The sequence below is a fragment of the Carettochelys insculpta genome, chromosome 1 (genome assembly GCF_033958435.1).
Source record: "Carettochelys insculpta isolate YL-2023 chromosome 1, ASM3395843v1, whole genome shotgun sequence".
Classification (NCBI taxonomy): Eukaryota; Metazoa; Chordata; order Testudines; family Carettochelyidae; genus Carettochelys; species Carettochelys insculpta.
The window spans coordinates 112,442,021-112,455,837 of NC_134137.1; the positions used below are offsets into that span (position 1 = coordinate 112,442,021).

At 45.4% G+C, this 13,817-nt stretch overlaps 1 long non-coding RNA gene across 1 annotated transcript in view; it reads right to left on the reverse strand.

Moving 5' to 3' along the window:
* The window catches only part of LOC142011050 (uncharacterized), a 30,043-nt gene extending 17,428 nt beyond the window's left edge, over positions 1 to 12,615 (reverse strand). The window contains exon 1 of the long non-coding RNA XR_012644947.1: positions 12,087 to 12,615. This is a non-coding gene — a long non-coding RNA (uncharacterized LOC142011050). The remainder of the gene's footprint in view (positions 1 to 12,086) is intronic.
* Between the last annotated feature and the right edge of the window lie 1,202 nt (positions 12,616 to 13,817).

A 13,817-nucleotide genomic window follows, 5' to 3' on the forward strand; every position in this document is an offset into this window, starting at 1 on the left:
GCCTCACTTGCATGCGGGCGGCTGCGGCACTTCGAAATTGACGCAGCTCACTGCCGCGTGACTCGTCCCCACGGGGCTCCTTTTTGAAAGGACTCCAGCTACTTCAAAGTCCCCTTATTCCTGTGAGCAGATGGGAATAAGGGGACTTCGAAGTAGGCGGGGTCCTTATGAAAAGGAGACCCGTCGGGATGAGCCGTGCAGTGGTGAGCCGCGTCAATTTTGAAGTGCCGTGGCCGCCTGCATGCTAATGAGGTGTTGAATATGTATTTCATCCCTTCATTAGTAAACTTCGAAATGGCCATTTACATTTACATGGCTATTTCGAAGTTTGGGGCTAGTGTAGACATGTCCAGAAGGTATTACAGCCATGATGACAGCTTTATTTTTGATCTTGTTATGATGGATAGAGAGAAATCAGTCACTGAACTGGATGATAATGATTTCACAGGGAATGATGATGTTGATGTAATTATATTAATAAAGACAAACAGAGGAAAATCCCAATCAGTAATATATTTATTTGAAGTTTCAGAATGATTAAATAATCAAAACTAAGTAAAATTATGTTAAAATTATTTGGGAAGAAAATTTAAATGGAAAAATGTGAATGAAAATTGTGCGTTCATTAAGAAGAGTTTTTTAGATGTCCAAAAGCCATGACTCTGCAATCAAGAGAAAAATTTTGGCTAAAGGCTGATCTTTGTGCAGTAATGGACTGAAGGCAGCTGTTAGAATTTTTAAAAATAATACAGGATAAATAGAAACAGGGGGAATAGATATTGATATAAATAAGAACTTATGAAGTGCAGAACATTGATAAGGGAAGCTAAAGTTGTCAAGGTAAAAACTATGACTGTCAAAGGTAAGCATAATAAGAAGTTTTTAAGTATATTGGGAACAAAAATCTAGCAATAGGCTTATTACTGGATGGTGATGGAAAAATTGTTAATGGTAGAGAAAAAATTAGAGGTGTCAAATAAACATTTTTGTTGTGTATTTCAAAAGAAGCAATATGATATGATACTCTCAGTTACCTGTGGAGAGGTAGTGTCCAGACCTTTCATCATTGACAACATTTGCTAAAAATAAATAGCTTTAAATAATCAGGCCTAATAATCTACTCTGGTCACACTCTAACATTCAAGTCCTTCTTTGAAGTTGTAGTTTGTCGTGTTACATGTATAAGGTAAACCCTTTCAATTATTCTAGTAAGGTCTCAGAGTAAATGAGGGTTCCGTTCCACACACCCTTGTGTAAACCTGGATTTTGTCTAAGTGGGGATCCGACTTTTTCTCTGGCAGAACACAGGTTCTGCAGCTGGGGAAGCAACAGAAAGGTAAGTCCTGGGCTGGGGGTGGCAGCTGGGGAGGGTTAAGTCTGGTGGTGGGCTGGAGCTGTGGAAGGCGCGCAGGGGGGGCTAAGCCTGGGGTGGCTTAGGGCTGTAGGGGGGTGAGGGGTGGAGCTGAGCTGGAGCTGTGCGCTGGTGGTGAGCTGGTCTGTGGGGGATGGGGGCATGGAGTTGAGCCAGAACCAGAGCCATGAATGGGTGCTGAGCTGGCAGGGAGCTTGCAGTGGAGCTGTGTGGGGTGGTGGGGTGGGCATCTTGTGAGCTGGGGGGTTGCACCAGAGCTGGGGGGGGAGGGAAGCAGGGGGCTTGTGAGCTGGTAGGGTGGTTGCACTGGCGCCTCATGGGGGGGCTTGTGAGCTGGCAGGGGTGTTGCACCAGGGCAGCGGGGATAGCGGCTTGAAGCAGAGCTGCTTGCGGACAGTTTAAACTGGGCTGGGGGGTGGGGAGTGAGCTGAGCCATGTGAGAGTGGTGGTAAGCCAGAGCCAGGGATGGGCATGTGGGGTGAGCTGGAGCTGTGTGCAGGTGGTGAGCAGAGCTGGAGGGGGATCTGCTTTGGGGCCATGTACAGTTGAGGGGGGTTGAGCCAGGGCACGGGGAGCGAGTTAAGCAGAAATGGAAATTGCAGTACAGGGCTTATAATAGGAATTGGGGTCAGATGCATAGGAGAGGGGTCGTGTACTCTGAGTTTGCATACTCTGATACCTTACTGTAATTGTTTACACCTGTGAGAGATATAAGTTAAGACAACATATGCTGTGGTGTAGGTATAGCCTTAGAGCAAGGGTCACTAATGGCTGACGTGCCAAGAGTAGCACACGAGCTGATTTTCATTAGCACCTGAATTAGGAGCTTGGCCCCACCTATCCTCTCCCATGCAGCTGGGAGCTTACTCAAACCTATGTCACATGTGGAATAACAAAAGACAAGCTTATGCTACCAACCACCACCTAAATGGTAAAGCTCTGCATGTTAATTCTTTTATTAAGGAAGCTGTCATAAATAGGACTGTTAGGGTAGAGCTGCACTAACCCCTAGTGCTGGCAACCTGATGAAAATAAGCACTCTTGAAAATGCAAAATGGCAGCTCATTTGCATAATCGAGCAGCTCATTTACATATTCACAGCAGAAAAGAAGCAGTGAAGATGTGGTTCTGCGGGCAAAAAACCCCTCTGTTGACAGCCCCTTATACCAGAAAAAAACAGGGATAAAGGGATGCTGACACAGGGGGGTTTAGCCGGCAGACGACATCTTCACTGATTGTTTTCTGTTATGAATATGCAAATAACTGTTTAGATATGCAAATGAGCGACCATTTTGCATTTTTGAGACTGCTTTTTGCATCAGGCTGCCAGACATGGAGGTGAGTGTAGCACTAGCCTTAGCTACTTTAAAAAGTTATCACCAGCATGCATACTGCACAAAGTGGTCCAAAGATCAAATTTCAGCACTCTCACTTTGAAAGGTTGCAGACCCCAGACTTAGAGGGATACTGATAGGAGGAAGTACATTCAGTGGTTTTTCACCTGTGCAATCCTTATCCCATATTTGCCAATTTTTGTTAGCATGGAAAAAGTTCATCAATGCATATTGAACTGAATTGATTTGAATATCCTTCCATTTGGGGTGAAACAGTTGTCTGTGCCGTGATGCAATGTGTCGAGTATGGGATGTTGTCACAATTTAAAATTACCTTTAACACTAGAGAGTAGTTGGAGATTTTGGAAGCCTCCTACTTCTCACATCAGAATATTCTACACTGCAAAGAGGTATCCCTCTACTCTAGGTTGGCTATAACCATTCAGCCAGTTCCTATTTTTCTATGTGTCACTATTTCCATGCTCTGCACTGAAAATAATAATACAAATATCTACTTGTTTAATCCCTCTTGCTGCCTAGCCTGGTATTTATACCACTCCAGTTGCGGCAGTGACGACTACTTCTTAGGGTCATCACAAGGCATGGAATCTGTATGTATTGAAGTACAAGACATCATGTTCCTCCTAAAGCCAGGAAGTCATTTTAGTTCTCTCCTTCAAAGAATTACAATGGTTGCTGGAACAGCCAGAGTTAGTGATGGCAAAGGGCTCTGCAGACCTTAAACAGGAAAGGTGAAAAAATAATTTGTAAAATGCACTGACTGTGGGATTTTATAGCTGTACAATACCTGGAGTAATATAGAACAAATACATAGTAATTACACTGTAATTTTGTTGTCATGTTCTGTGGCTTCCCCATGGTGGGTGTGGTGGCTATGTCTGTTCATATATGAAATACTGTTGTTTTAATTTAGCTAGCTTTGAATACTCCTGTGCTGAATTAGTCTACATTCTGGAGTTTTTTGTTTTTTTTTACTTTGCATTTGAATTGGCTTAACAGTTCCACGTAAAACTTAATTGATATTGCTGTGTTTCACCAAATCTCATGTAACTGTTTCATATGGGTTGATTGCAATATGACAAACCAACTCAGGTTCACTTCATTCCAGGCTCAAGTAAATTCTAGTTTGTAACTGTTGCCAACCTGCATTGAATTTTGCATTTTTTCTTAAACAAATCCCAAGGAAAAGGAGTTCTGTGTCTGTTAGGATATTGTTATGGAATCCTCTCTAGTTATCACCTGTCAGAGTTTGCTGTGGAGAACTGCAGGCACAAAAGTCCTTGTCAACCAATCATAGTATGATTTTATGTTGGTCTAAGGCTGATTGCCCTCTGGGTCTTAAAGAGCATCAATATTGATCAGCAGTAGATAGACAACGTACCACCACTTTCATAATGATTGGAAGCCCCCTGCCCCCAGCATTTCTCTCTGTCTCTCTCCTCTCTGTAGATTGCCCATCCAGCCTAGTGCTGTCCCAGGGGAATCACATTTTACCTCTGTTTTTGTAAATTACTCAAGTGTTCTGTTAAATATTCCATTTGTTACATTTAATTTCCCGCCCTCTCATTCTTGTGTATCAGGAAAGTGATATTGCACTTGATCATATGGATGTTATTCTTGTCATGTATTGAAGTTCACAAGCTTTGGTTGGAAGGGTAGTTCTGGCAAGAGAAATCTGACAATTAAATTGGTAAAAGGAGGATTCCAGTGCTATGCAACTGCTGTAATTTTCTCTGCAGCCACATTAGATTCATACAGCGTGATGTTAGCAGCTTATGCCTAATTCAGTGGGCTGGGCCTTAATAGGATTAATGGTACATGGACCCAATAGACTAAAGTTGTTGGGGTTCCCCATATAAGTAAGTAAGTAAATCAGTTTATACATATTTGAATATGAGTAACATCATGCTAGAATTATTTGGTTACTTCTCGATACTTCATTGACTTTGAGCACATAGCAGCAGACCTCCCAGTGTTCTGCCACACACCATCCACCTGTCTCCTGGCTGATTGTCCCCTGAAATGGTCACCCACCACCATTCCTTCTGTGATAACTTTCTCAAGATTATTTCAATCTTGATTCCTTACATGATCAAAGTTCATAAATTTGCTTCAATTGATTTCTGATGTTGGGAATCTACTTCTCTCTAATAATATTTCTAATATAGGCTTATGTAATTTCTCCAGTCCAGGAGAAACACAAGTGTCTTTGCTAGAATCACATTTGCTGTTTGGGCCATTTTGCTTGGTTGGATATTTATGATCTCACATAAATAAGTTCTTCTGAGATTGCATCTAGTGGATGAGCGAGATTCATGAAAGATAGAAGTACCATACGGCAGATATTGGCACTAAGATTGATAGTGGAGAAAGCTCGATGAAAGGACAAGAACATCTAGACTTGCTTAATCGATTTTCAGAAGGCATTTGACAGTATAGATCACAAAGTGACCTAGGTGGTGTTGGAGTTGTATGGAGTGGATAGCAGACGGATACGGTTTTTGAAGGATATCAACAACAATGAGAAGGCTGTGGTGAGAACATGTGGGGGAGTTGGGAAGCTGGTTTAGAACAAGTAGAGATATAAGACAAAAAGATCCGATATCGCTGAGTATCTTCATCACACACCTAAAGAAAGCGATAGAAAAGATTAAGGAAGACGTGGAAGGGATATCGGTGAATGGGATGAGAATTAACAACTTGAGGTTCCTATGGATTATACGGTTATCATTGAAGAAGATGAAGAGAAGCTAGCAAGAATCATGCAGGTGCTAAATGAGGAACAAAAGCCATATGGATTGATTATGAAGATCAATGAAATGAAAACAATGGTATTTGGAGATAAGGAAATGGGAACTAAGGTATGTGTAAATAGTATTGAACTAGACAACATAGAGAAGTTCATGCGTCTAGGATATCTGGTCACACCTTCCTTGGCCTCTGAAAATAATTTATTTTGGTAGTAGTTTTGCTTCTATCCTTCGTTTTATGATATCTTACATTATGTGGACCAGGCCTTTTCTTGTGCAACATATATCAAATCTCCTTCTTTCAGTAAGGGCAGAAAAATTGCCTTCATCTAATCTTCTGGACAATTTCAATATTCAACATAAAAGCAGTACCCCTTTCATCAGTCAGTTTAAAGCATGTTATTTACCCCTTGCATTATCCCAGATTTTATGTTCATAATAGCGTGCACCACTTCTTCTTGACCAGTAGATGACTACAATTCTGCACCCTCATTAATGTCATTCTGTATTCTGAATGCTTCTGGTCAGACTCAGAAATATGTCTATCTACCTTTAATACTATCACCCTTAGGCTATGTCTGCACTAGCACACTACGTCGAAGTAGCCTATTTCGAAGTAAGAACATCGAAATAGGCTATTTTGACATGTATCGTCTACATGTCCTCCACGGCTGGTACCGTCGGTGTTCAAAGTTGAAGTAGCGATGGGGAACATCGAAAGGAGCCACCCCAGAAGGAAATGAGGAGCGTCCACACACATAAGCACTCTCCATCGAAAGAAGGGGCCAGCAAAGACTGCGGACAGGGTCACAGGCTGGACTAGCCCTTCTGGGGCAACAGCAAGATGCTCCCTAAGATGGCTCCTCCCAGACACACTTGGCCTGCACAGCACGAGGTCCACAGAGCCGACAACCAGTTGCAGACCCCGTGCACAAAGCATGGACCCCCAGCTGCAACAGCAGCAGCAGCCAGAAGCCCTGTGCTAAGGTCTGCTGCATGCAGCGATCATAGAGCCCTGCAGGGGCTGGACAGAGCACCTCTCAACCCCTCAGCTGTTGGCCGCCATGGGGGACCCTGTGTAGCCAGACAGAGTCTCCCCCTTACAAGCCAGCTTGCTCGTTGCCCCCCCCACTGAGGAGCACACAGGGCACGGAAATGGCTGCTGACAGCACAGTCTTTGATGCCCTCATTGAGGCCCAGATATGCTGGCTTATCGTGACCCTGAGAAGCACAAAGTACAGCTAGAAGGCTAACAGGCCAGACTGTCAACATGAGAGAGGGGGGTGAACCCTCAAGAAATCACCCCAGCTGGCATTGATCAATATGATGCACACACACAATCACTCAGAAGGGGACGTGCCCCGCCCGCACAAAAGAATGTCCTGTACTCCTAAATTGTTTATCTCTTGTCTTACAAGTGCAAACTAAGTAGAAATGCCCTTGTAACAAACTGGAGTCACAAAGACAAACCAGTATGATCTGGCACCATAGATAAGAAAGAGAATACATAACCCAAAAGGGGTATAAAAGATGGGTCCAGCAGAACTCTAACTTTGAGTGCATTCGACCAACTTCCTGCTGGTCGGGTCAGGTGATTGCCTCCCGAGGTCCACAGCTGGGGACGCCCAACCTCGTATTCGTCTTTCCGTCGGAATTGAGTGACCGATCCGGCTTGGCTACGCTGGTATCGAGGAGACGCAGAGAGGGTAAGATACACCCATGCTAGGTCTCTGACTTTTTTTGTGCACAGCTAAAGAATTAGAGCTCTGTAACTAGTATCAAGATATCATTGTGTTAGATGGTAACAGATATCTTTGTATTGGATTGTAATGTAACTTGTTAACACCTGTACTTTGCTAGCATATAAGAAGTAAACAATAACCTTTTGTAACCACACGCTTATAACTGTAGCTTAATAAACTTGTAACTAGTTAAGATCCAAGCCTAACTATTTTGTTAACCCTTTTGTCACTGCAACACAGCCGGCACAACAAAAGAACTTTAACCATTTGGTTACAACAGCCTGGCCATAGGTAAGAGTGCTAGGAGCTGCCTGCTCTAACAGTAAAAAACTGGGTTGCTTAGGACCCAGGGGAGTCCATCAGCCTGTCTTGGCTGCTTGCAGCGACGAGCTCTCTGCTCTTGTAGTTTTAAACTTGGATGATAACAAGGGCATAGTTGGTACCTCACCGCACATTACCTGGCCACCGGCTAACAGAATTGGCGTAGTCGAGCAGGGTTGTGACATAGGCTGTACCACAGTGACAAAATGAAACCAGTCATGATAAACAACTCAGATTTCCTTGACATAGAAAAGAATCTAGCTCAGGAAGGATGGGGTAACCCACAGTGGAGTAAAGATGTGATAGAAAAGGATTGGGGAAACCCGAAGGACATTTGGCAACACTATTGTAACTGGAGAACTGCCTGTAAAATGAAAAGAGGGAAAGGCAAAGGTGCTTACATCTGGCTTTTAACTAACATATGGCAGGCAGCCAGTAAGAGCTACCAGAACTTAGAAGCTGAGCTCCTTAAAGTACAAGCAGAAAGGGACACGTTGCACAAAGAATGCCAGAATTTAGACACTCGAGTGCGTACACTAAATACAGATATAGAGCACCTTCAACGAAGGCTGCTGCCCCTGATTGAAAAGGAAGGTGTGGAGCGAAGGAAGAAGCTAGAAGCCAAGCCACGCAGCATTAATCAAGCTAAGGTAGAGACCGCTCTGTGGTTAGACCCTGAGGAATGGGACGGGGATATTTGGGACTCCTCTCCTGATGAGTCCTCCCTCTCCTCCGACGAGGAGGTACCCCCAGTCCGGATGCGGCCACTTATCACCTACCAAAAGTCAGAAGAGGAGGAGGAAGAAGAATCTAGTGATGCAGGTGATGTAAATGGTAGGTCCTCGGGCAAGAAAAGGGACAAGAAATCAGGGAAAGGTAGAAAGAAAACCCCAGTGTCACGAAAAATCACCTCCCGAATGTACAAGCCCTCTGAATTAAAAGAAATCCAGCAAGATTTTTCTAAAAAGCCAGGAGAGGGGATAATAGAATGGCTAGTACGCCTATGGAATTCCGGAGCGGGGCATATACGCCTTGTCGCCCGTGAATGTGACCAGCTTAATTTGGGGGCAGAAATATCCCTCAGCTGCCCTGAACAGGAAAGCCCCAGAACACTATGGACCCTAGTCACTAGGTGGGCTGCAGAAATACATCCAGCAGACCGAGATGAACCCACAGTTATACCATGGGCTAATGCAGAGGAAGCTAAGGAAGCCCTGCAAACTATAGCCACCATTAGTTTGCTCAGCCACTTGCACCAGAGTGAAAATAGGGACGAAAGAAGCCCATGGGAACAGTTGGCCCGAGTAAATGATCTGAGACCTTTGTTAAAGGGAGCTGCCAGTGCCCATAAGGCAATGGCATTGTCCCTCCGAATGGAGGTACAAAGTAATACTGACCTCACCTTTCAAGATTTGCTTCGTCGCCTAATACAATATTTCAGAGAGTTTGGGGAAAGTAAAACCCCACTAAACAAAGCTAAAGTGCGACAGTTAAAAGAGGAGCAAAAGGGTAGACAAGAAAGCTCCCAATCCAAGAAACGGGGGGGCTTCAAGCCCAAACGTGAAACAACTCCAGAGGAGAAAGAGCTCCGAGCAAAGCTATGGAAACAGTGCCTGGCCTTAGGCTATCCCAAAGATGTAATTCATGGGCTGCCGACTGAAAAGCTAAAACTCCTAGCTGCCTTTGGAAAGGCCAGAGAGGAGGAAACAGCAGTAACTCCTGATGCTCCTCCTCTCCCAGACACCCTTTACACACCACTACGGCAGCAACTACGCGAGCTGCCGTCCCCAGTCGATCTCGATCAGGGAAACTAGGTGGCGGGGGTCAGTCTCCCCTCCAAGTAAATCAGTTAAAAGGGGAGAATGAGTCAGCAAATGACCCCCGGATTCAAGTAATAGTAAATGACAGGCATGTAACATCCTTTCTAGTGGACACTGGAGCCCAAGTATCCATGATTAAGCGAGAAAGCTTTCCCGGTCCACCACCTACTGGCCGAAAACAAGTACTGGTCACAGGAGTTAATGGCACAATTATTACATACCCTCTGGTCAAAGTTAAATTAGACATCCCTTTTCAACCTTACAGACAGCCCCGAAAGCACGAGATAATCCTCGGTAATGCTAACATACTGGGCATGGACATTCTGAAAGGAAAAGAGGGAATAATAAATGGGGAGAAATGGGCTTTTGGAGCAGGCTTTAAGCCCCATACCACTGTTCTGGAAGAAGAAGATGCCTCCAGATATACAATCAACCTGCTCAGTAGTGCTCCTGCTCTCCCACCCTCGACCTTAACCAACGTGAAACAGTATAATGTCCCAGCAGAAGCTATAGGCCCGATTTCTGAACTTGTAAAGGACCTGGAGAAACGGGGTATTCTAATCCGTACCAATTCTCCATATAACTCACCTGTCTGGCCTGTGAAAAAGCCCAATGGAAAATGGAGGCTCACCATAGATTACCGAAAGCTTAATAGCAACACAGGGCCCCTTACAGCAGCAGTCCCCAACATTATTGACATTGTAAACACCATACAGACTTGGAATAAGGAGTGGTTAGCTGTATTGGATATAAAGGATATGTTTTTCATGGTTCCCTTGCAACCTCAGGATCAGGAAAAGTTCGCTTTTACCTGGAAAGGGGTCCAATATACATTCACTCGCATGCCCCAAGGCTATACGCACTCACCCACCATCTGCCATGCCGCACTAGCAAAGGTTTTAGACGGCCTAAACCTGCCTTCTAACACCCAGATCCTACAGTACATTGATGACATCTTAATAGGAGGGGATACCTCTGAGGAGGTACAGGAAGCCGTAACTGAGGTAAAGGCAGCCCTGGAAGGTCTTGGCTTAGATCTACCACCTGATAAATGCCAAGGTCCCTCTCATGAGGTAAAATTCCTGGGTACCATCTGGATGGGAGGACGAAGGTCGATACCTGATGAAACTGTAAATGAATTAAGTCAGGCATCGTCCCCAGAAGATAAAGCCCAACTGAGACAAATGTTAGGGGTTTTGGGATTCTGGAGAAAGCATGTACCGGGTTTTGCTATCATAGCCCGACCCCTTTACAACCTGCTTAAAAAGAGTGCCACATGGGAATGGACCCCTGTGCATGAGGAGGCCCTCAGACAGCTAATAGGTGAGATTCATACCTATCAAGCTCTGGGTCCAATCCACCCCAATGCCCCCTTCCACTTGTACCTCACCGTGGGGAATACTGGGTCCTCCTATGCCCTATGGCAGGAGAGTGAAACTGTACCTCGCCGTCCTATTCAATTTGGCTCAAAGTCATGGCAAGGGTCACAGACCAATTATACCCCCTACGAAAAGGTACTCCTGTCAGCTTACACAGCTCTGAGGGAGACAGAGGAGTTAACCCAAGGCCAATCTGTAACACTCCACACTCCTCTCCCGATCATTAAGCCTATATTGGAGGGAAAAGAGTTACCACCTGGGGTAGCCCAAAAGATGACTGTACAAAGGTGGGCACTCTACATACATCACAGGGTCAGTGGGGCAGACACTGCGCAGAATCCCACTATGGTTAAGGAGTCCCTGTGGAAAGTGGGAATGCCTACCGAATACCATCTACCCCCACAACCATCTCCTATTAAGGATGCTCCTCCGTTTAACCCATCTCAATCTGAGGGAGTATGGTTTACAGATGGCAGTGCAAAGCTGGTAAAAGGGAAATGGAAAGGAAAAGCTGCAGCGGTCCCAGCGGATGCATCAGCTGCACCCCTAACTGCAGACATAGAGGGATCAGCCCAACTAGCTGAACTAGCTGCTATTGTACTAGCCTGTAAGGCAGGAGCCAATGTTGTATACACCGATTCCTACGCAATATGGGCAGGGGCTACTCAGTGGATAACTAACTGGAAAAATAACAACTGGGAAATTGGAGGAAAGCCTGTATGGGGATTAAAATACTGGAAATGGATATACCATCATGCAACCCAAAATGCCTTAAGCATAGGCCATGTGTCAGCCCATCAAAAGAGTAATACTCCAGCTGCACAGCTAAATAACCTGGCAGATGCAGCAGCCCAGATCTCTGCTGCCCAAGTAGATTGGGAACGTTTGTACCTATGGCTGCATGATACTTTAGGGCACACTGGAAGTGAGGAGTTAACGCGGCAAGCACATATCAGGGGGTGGCCCATCACCCACCGACAGGCTAGAGACCTGGTGCAAGCCTGTACTATCTGTGCAGAAACCCGAAAACATGTAGCAGAAGGGCAGCGATTTGCCAGACTAAAAGATGGAAAAACACTATGGGCAACCTGGCAGGTTGATTACATTGGCCCACTCCCTACTACCAGACAACGGTGGAAATATATTTTAACTGGAGTGGAGGTTGTCTCAGGAATAGGGTTTGCATACCCCACCAAGGGGGCAACAGGACTTTCCACCATCACGGGACTGAATCGTGTAATAGCAATAGTCCCTACACCCCAAGAGATCCAATCTGACAATGGCTCACACTTTAAAAACAAAGCAGTACAAGAGTGGGCTGTTAAGCATGGAATTCAGTGGACTTACCACCTCCCTTATCGACCCCAGTCCAACGGCATAGTCGAGCGCTGGAATGGGCTGTTAAAAAACCACCTGAAGCCCACGGATGGCACTTGGGGAAACAGGCTGGATGAGGTTGTACAGAGACTGAACAACCGACAGACCCCTACGGGCAGTCCAATCAGCAGAGGATTTTTCCCTACTGGGAGAAATTTCTCAGCTTCAGCTGCACCGCTCAAGGACTCCAAATATAATCCTGGAGATACTGTTGTAATTAGACACCCTAGCCTGGGAACACAGACTCATGTACTGCACTCATACAAAGGGAAGGGAGTTTGGATTACTGCTGGCCCTGACCAGGCACCACTAACTATCACTGAGGCTTGGATTGTATCCAAGACCGGCTGACCTTGTGATTTGTTCCAGAAACAGCCCCATGGCTCCAAACAACTCCTCAGTGGAATGGACGCCTCCCGAGATTGGCCCAGACGCCAAGCTGCACTATGAACTCTGTATATATTTACTGCTTGCTGTTATAGCTTCTTTGATTATTGTATTCAGTTTTAAAATGAGCTATCTAGGAAAGCCCCGAATGACAAGGGATGCGCTCCTTCAACTCATCATCATCCTCCTAGCTCCAGCTGCCATCGCCATACCCGACCACCCACTCCGGGGTGCCGTTCAAGCTATCGCCTCCATCGCCAAAGCAACCGACTGCTGGATGTGCACACTACTCAACTCCCCCACTGGACCTGGAATTGAGTTTGTGCCCCTTGGCCTAAATGACTGGTGGAATAAGAGCGACATCTTCCGGTGGGGACCGGAATGGTCCGGAGGCAGTCCTCACACTAACTCTGGGGGGGAGCCAAAACAATGGCAGCGTACTATGTGGGGGCAACCACTGGAATATGTAATGGGGTCATCTAAAGCAATGTATCCCATTTGTTTTGAAAGCAGGGGAAATGCTGAGGCTCAGATGGGAAGCCTGGGTGACCACCAGTGCACCCACCTGGTCTCATTCAACAGGAAGTTAGGGATCTGGGATGTTCACTCACAACAAGAAAAGGGACTGCAGTTAAACTGTTGGGGAAATGTCATTAATGCCTCCCTAGGTCACAAAGTTTTGTTTGGTGTTAAGGATGCTGCAATTGTCCCTCTAAAGTTTAATGAATACCCTGAAAGCCAAGCTTGGTATAACAAATCCCTTTTTATCCTCCCTCACACAGGATACATATATGACCCCACCCTTGTAAATTCCAACACTCTGTTATCAAATCAGTGTGCTAAAGATAACCTTTTCAAGCCAGACCAAATTTTGCAAGACCTACTGGTTACTCTATACTGTTCTATTACCAGTGATCACTATTGTGTCCCATACCATGCCCCCAGGCTCGATCCAAACGAAGGATGGTATAAGGGACCCTTTTCTCCCATCCTCAGTAAAGAGCCTGGATTGTTTTTCATCTGTGGGGAAAAAGCTTATAAATACTTACCAACAAACTGGACTGGACGATGCTCACTTGGGCACATAGTACCCGGGGGATTAACTGTATACCCTCACATCACCGCTCCCGGCATAACCAACCTGGGAAGCTTCTTGCATCGATCCAAAAGAAAGTTCACTCGTAACCCCCTCATTGAGCGACCCACAGGCTTCCACAGATTTACCCGTGCACTTTTTCCCTGGTTGGGAGTTGCTGAACTTGAGCGAGCCTTAGTTAACATCTCAGGCCAACTAGAAATAGCTCTTAATCATAC